Here is a 6,276-nt window from a genome sequence, read left to right as displayed (position 1 = left end):
GCAATTTTATGGTAGATCTATTATTTAATTAATATTCAATTAAATTAAATAATAGAGTCCATAGATTCAAATCTTGATAATTTGTTAATTACAAGGGGTTGTGATTGTGAGATACAAATTACATGTGATTGAATCTTAAATCGTCTGTGATTGTAAGTAATAACGAGATATGGATATCGTTATTACGGATAAACCATCACGTATGGTGACACTTGAATGAACACGTTGATATTCTATTATAAAACAAAACATTGGAGACCCGTCGAGAGATTTCACATGGATAACTATTTGAGTGTCAGTGGTTAATCTCTAACGTTCGGTAATGAAATTGGTCCTTTGACTTGAGGTCGTCATAATGCCTTGTATGAGGGCAGTCATGCTTTGACGGTGTTGGATGTTGCTCTGCTAAGGGTAGCTAATATGGCATCGTTCGGGTATGTCACGAACCATATGAAGGTTGTAAATGATCAATAGAGGATTTGTCACTCGATAACAAAATTATTGGCCAAGGTAGACTCATAGTAGAAAAGGAGTTTTCGACTCATATTGACTTAATAGTAGAATGAAAGATATGATCGATAATCGAGATTGACATACTTTCATATCTCGTAATTGATCGGATCATATTGATGAAGGGATTATAATTTCATGGTAAACGAAGAAGTTTGGTTTTGTCATACCACGTGACATTTTTCATCACACGTGTTGTCCTGATACATTGCTAGATGTCAATCTAGGACGGCGAATGTGAATTGGTGATAAATTAAAATAGTATTTTAATTTATCAATTTTGATTAGATCAAAATAATATTTCACGTCGTTCGGCATCGTGATCGGGAATCTAATGGGTCGCACACAAATGAGAATTTGAAGATTGCAATTTGTCAATTAATTAATTTAACAATCGTTGGATAAATTAATTAATTGAGTTGGTTATTTATAGGCCCGAATTAATTAATTGGATTAATAGTTTCATGAACCGGATTTAATTAAATATTGGACTAGATCATGTCTAGCCGTTTGGGTTTATATAAATATATGGCTAAAGTTTTCAATCCGTAGAGAATCTCATAATTCTTGTTAGCACAAGAGGAGAAAACCTTGGTGGCTACAATCTGTTCTCTGTATCGAATTCATTGGAGGTTGGACAATTGGACAGTTGTGGGAGGCTCACACATATCCAAGTTGCTGGAACAAAAATAATGCAAAAGAGTTTGCAGATCTAAGAAAATGTAAAACTTTTATCACAATTATTATCTAAATACAAGGATGAATTATGGTGGGAATTGAAATTGTTTTTATTTTCGTTGCGCATGTTTAAGTAAATTCCTAACATGGGGGTGGGGAACTAGGAGGTTAGGTTACTAGTGATGATATTATCGATTACATAAATTTTCATCTATGCAAACTTAGGATCATTTGTGTCAAAATTGCAAAGGTTTGCGATCATTTGTGCTTAGTTTTAAACGTTTAGACAAAAATGAAAAAAATATATATGCATAAACGTTTGGGACCATTTAAGCCAATTTCCTCCTCCTCCTCCTCCTTATTATTATTATTATTATTATTATTATTATTATTATTTGATTATTTTACTTGAAGCAATTAGAATTGTGCATTATAACCGTTCTTTTTAATTTCCTTTGAAAGCTAGATCCCCTAGTACAAAGAGATTTCTGTCAATGTTTTACGAATTAATGTCTTAAGCGAAGCTCAAATAAGTCAAATTTGAATATTGATTACTATTATAGCTAGTCACTTTTTTTTGGAAAATAACTCTTAACCTTAACAAAGTAGATTTTGTTAGTATAAAAAGTAGCTTTGAAAAATATGTTAAGTAAAATAATGACTTAAAAATAGTTTGCAGTCAAACATGCTATTAGCAGCATCCATATTTGAAGAATTTGTGTTTATGGTACATGACTGAAATAATCAAAGAATGAATTGCTTGACTATTATTTTATAGGTGACTATAATTGCAGCTTGAACCTTGACTAGAACATATATTTTCTACTACTTAAAATTTGTAAAGATGACAGTAGTGGTCCTAAATCTTTGACCAGTACAAGAATTTGATTCTTAGTCTTCAAAACGTAACATTTAGGACCTGTTCGGTAGTGATTATAAGAATTGATTTTTTGATCGTTAGAGAAAAGAGAGGATTTCACCTGTGAGTAAAGAAGTAAAAAATGACAACTAAAATAGTAAAATAACAATCAAAAATTGATTTTTTTTGGTGAAAATTTGCTATCAAAAGGGACTTAATACTTAAATCTTTGAAATTGGTAGTATTCTTGGTTGGCAATTTTACCCTTGTAATTGCGTAAAAGACAAACTTTTGGTTAAAAGACAATTCTAAACTTAATATAAATAAACAAAAAATGAAAAATGTAAAGAGAGAAAAAAAGATAAATAGTAACAAAAAAAGATAAAAATAATGCATGGCAATCAATAAAACATGAAAGAATAGTCAGATCCACCCATTATCCAATAAAGTCATTCTCAATTAAAGATGATCATCCTAGCAACACTCTATAAAGTTGACACTTAGAATAGCAAAAGTTTTTGTTACACAAAATGAATTTTCATTTGAAGAGTTGGGAATTCGTAAAGCAAAAGCAAACAAAGGGAGATGGAAGAACATTTGCAGAGCAAAATGAAATCAAATTGTCAAATTTTCTTAAGTTGGAAGAAAGAAAAATTCAACCCTTGACATTAATAATCATCACTTGGTAATAATTGGAGGTAGTTTTATATGAACTTTTCCACGTGTACAGAAAGTCTTTTCACAGAAATGCAACAAAAAACTCACAGCAGAGGGTGGTTGGAGTGATTTTTTGACATTTTTTTATCATCACATTGGGCCTATAAATGTGAAATTTCTGGCCAACCTTTGTGATACAGTAATTTGTGCATGCAAAATTATTTGTTTTATATTAGAAGGAACTACATGGCATGCCTATTGTGTATACAGTAACTAAGGCATTTCTTGGGTATTGTGAATATGAAAATTCTTGCAAAATAGTGGTTGATTCACGAGCTGGATCATCGAAAATATGAATAAACTATTGTCTCTTAGAGTAGTTACCAAAATATGTATACTATGTGGTCGGGGGACTCCTTCACATATTTACATAGATATTGTCTATATAGGTCTTGAAATTATTAGATAGATATTGTCTATATAGGTCTTGAAATTATTAGGATCCATTTGACGGGATTTTTGGAAAGTCAAAAATTAATTTTGAGATTAAGAAGCTACTTATAAACATTTTTGAATAATTTTCTAACAGTGTTTGACTTGTTAGAAGAGATATTAGAGTAAGCCGACTTAATGTAGTTAGCTTTATTTAGAAGTTCTCCTATAAGTAGTAGGAGTAAAAGCAAAAGTTCTATAAAATGGGCCCATAAGACATTTTTCATCAAAATTAAGGGTCTGTTTGACATGACTTTTGGAAAACCAAAAGGAGCTTTTGACATCCAAAAGAAGCTTTTGGATCCATTTGAGTAATTTTGTTAAAGCATATTTGGTAGTTAAAAGAGTTTTTAAAGGAAGTTGATTTAACGTGCCTTCCTCTAAAAGCTCTTTCGGAATCGAAAGTGTTTTTAAATATTAATTTTCAAACAAAAATTTTGATAGCTTTCTCCAAAAAAATTTCTATAAGAAGCAAAAATAAAAGTTATTCCAAATAGGCCATAGTAACATATCCGTTAATTTGCGGGCTCAATCATTGAAGGTACAAAGGGTGGTTGGTTTCATTTCAACATTTGAGTTTTGCCTCTTTAAAGCGGTCAATGACCAAACAATTCTATAAATGCTATGGTATCATTCACTTTAAATACCATAAACAGAAGGGGTATTTTTAAAAACGTCTAATTTCATGGGTATTAATTGAAAAATGTTCACTTTTTAAATTTAGCACTAAATTGTCTATTATGCTCTTAATTAAAAAAAAAAAGAAGCAATTTATTTATTTTTTCAATTTGTTGCGAATTTTTAGAAGTAGCTTTCATGAGAAGCTACATTAAAATGATGTTATCGACATTTTAAATGTCATTCTCGATATTTGAATCCCGTTTATATTTTAAAAGTATACATATCAAATCACAATATTAAATGTTCTCGACATTTCAAACGTTGTTCTCGACATTTTAATAACTAGAATGACATTTCATTCCGAACAAGACATTTCTTTATACTTGAAATGTAATTCTCGACGTTTCTGTGCAATAAAAAATAGCATTAATTGTGATTTGACATGAACATTTTTAAAATAAATATAGCAGGTTATATGTCAAAAATTTATTAGCCAATAAAATTCTTGCTAAAGTGTCCATTTTTTATTTTTGTGTGGAATCATAAATTGTTCACAGGGATATTTTGGTCTAAAATATTTTCAAATAGACATTTTTGCGAAGATTTATGAAAGTGGATATTTTTACAGGTGGACATTTCAAGTAATTTCCTCTTAACAAAATTTTCAAATGTACAAATGTAACTGTCAGAATTAAAGCAGACATCACATCTTTCAGCCAAACTGACTGCTCCACATGTTATTTTATAGCTTTCGATGACACCCATTATGCTTTGGCCCGGAACTCGACAAAACGTACAGGAAAATTACAACCCATATACTAATATAAGTAAAAAAAAATAAAAATAAAAAAATAATTAATTAATTAAAAAAAATACTAAGTGCATGTTTGGTTCTAATTTTTTTTAAGTCAGCCGTCATTTTTTACTTCTTCTCTCATAAGTGGGATTCGTGTTTGTTTCTCTCTAACGATCAAAAAATCAATTCTTATAATCACTATCGAACAAGCCCCAAGTTCACTATTCCAAAAATAATTGACCTTGTCCAAACACCTCTTTAAATTTAGCCTAGAGATGACCATGTGAACTTGTCTTAGTTAGTTTATCTTGTTCGGTTGCTCCAATTATTAGCAATTATTCATAATTTTGTAGCATTTACCAACTTTTGCCCCGGTTTGATCCTCATTAAATTACATTCCATTACATTCTATTTTTCTCTTTTCTATTTTCAACCACACAATCTTTTATAAAATAATATTACACGTAAATCAAAAATTTTTCCCTTTTTTTCAACCACTCATTTTTTCAACAAAATACTATTTCCCCCATTTTCATTACCAAAAATGGGGGCCAAACAGGGGCTTTGTATTATTCTTATTAAACATATGATTTTTGATTCAATAGAATAGAAAGCAAGCTACTACATTGATCAACAGGAGTTTACAACAGTTGGCAGCTGGTTTTCGACCTGTTAATTTTTATGGCAGCTTAGTGTTTGATGGACGGTTTTAATCGATTTAATTGTGATTTATATTTTGATGGGAAAATCGGTAAGTACAATGAAATATAAAAAGCAAAGAGAAAATAAAGAAACAAATAAACTGTTGGAAAAATGGCTTTATGGGCTGCTTTAGGCGTATTTTTTAGTGGAATCCATTCGTTCATTTTGAAATATCAAAATTGATTCGTGTTCTCCTTTGTGAAAGCATCGAAATTATATATTTATTAGCCATAATCGGATGAATGAGAAATTGGAATTCAAATTGAACTATTGGAAGATGTTTATGTGTTAAAAGACTTTAATTTGTCCCATATAGGAAAATGAATAAGGCAGTGACTAGTTTAAATATAGATACACTTTTTTTTTTGGATATCCAGGTATCCCAACTTACACCGGACTAAATCCTGGACCTCCAAGACCCATGCCCCTAGAACCTTGAAGGGGGGTAAATCATGGGATATACCTCAACTGGATCACAGGTTTCCCCCATTGACTGTACATTTCTGCGCACAAGAGACACTCCTCTACAGTGATTGCTCCATACCAAATTTTTGGCCACAGGTTCCCACCAGGAATCGAACTCTCCACCCTGCCGCTGGAAGCAAGCCAATGTTAATTGATCCACCAGTTGAGCTGTGCCCTGGGGGGCAATATAGATACACTTTGAAAGGATATAATTATATTTAACATAGAAGCTCTCTGACACGGGCCTCGATTTGCTGGCTTCAAGACCCATGCCCCTAGAACCTTGAAGGGGGGTAAATCATGGGATATACCTCAACTGGATCACAGGTTTCCCCCATTGACTGTACATTTCTGCGCACAAGAGACACTCCTCTACAGTGATTGCTCCATACCAAATTTTTGGCCACAGGTTCCCACCAGGAATCGAACTCTCCACCCTGCCGCTGGAAGCAAGCCAATGTTGATTGATCCACCAGTTGAACTGTGCCCCGGGGGA

Source organism: Olea europaea, chromosome 20 (genome assembly GCF_002742605.1).
Source record: "Olea europaea var. sylvestris chromosome 20, O_europaea_v1, whole genome shotgun sequence".
NCBI lineage: Eukaryota > Viridiplantae > Streptophyta > Magnoliopsida > Lamiales > Oleaceae > Olea > Olea europaea.
This window is presented reverse-complemented; position numbering follows the sequence as displayed.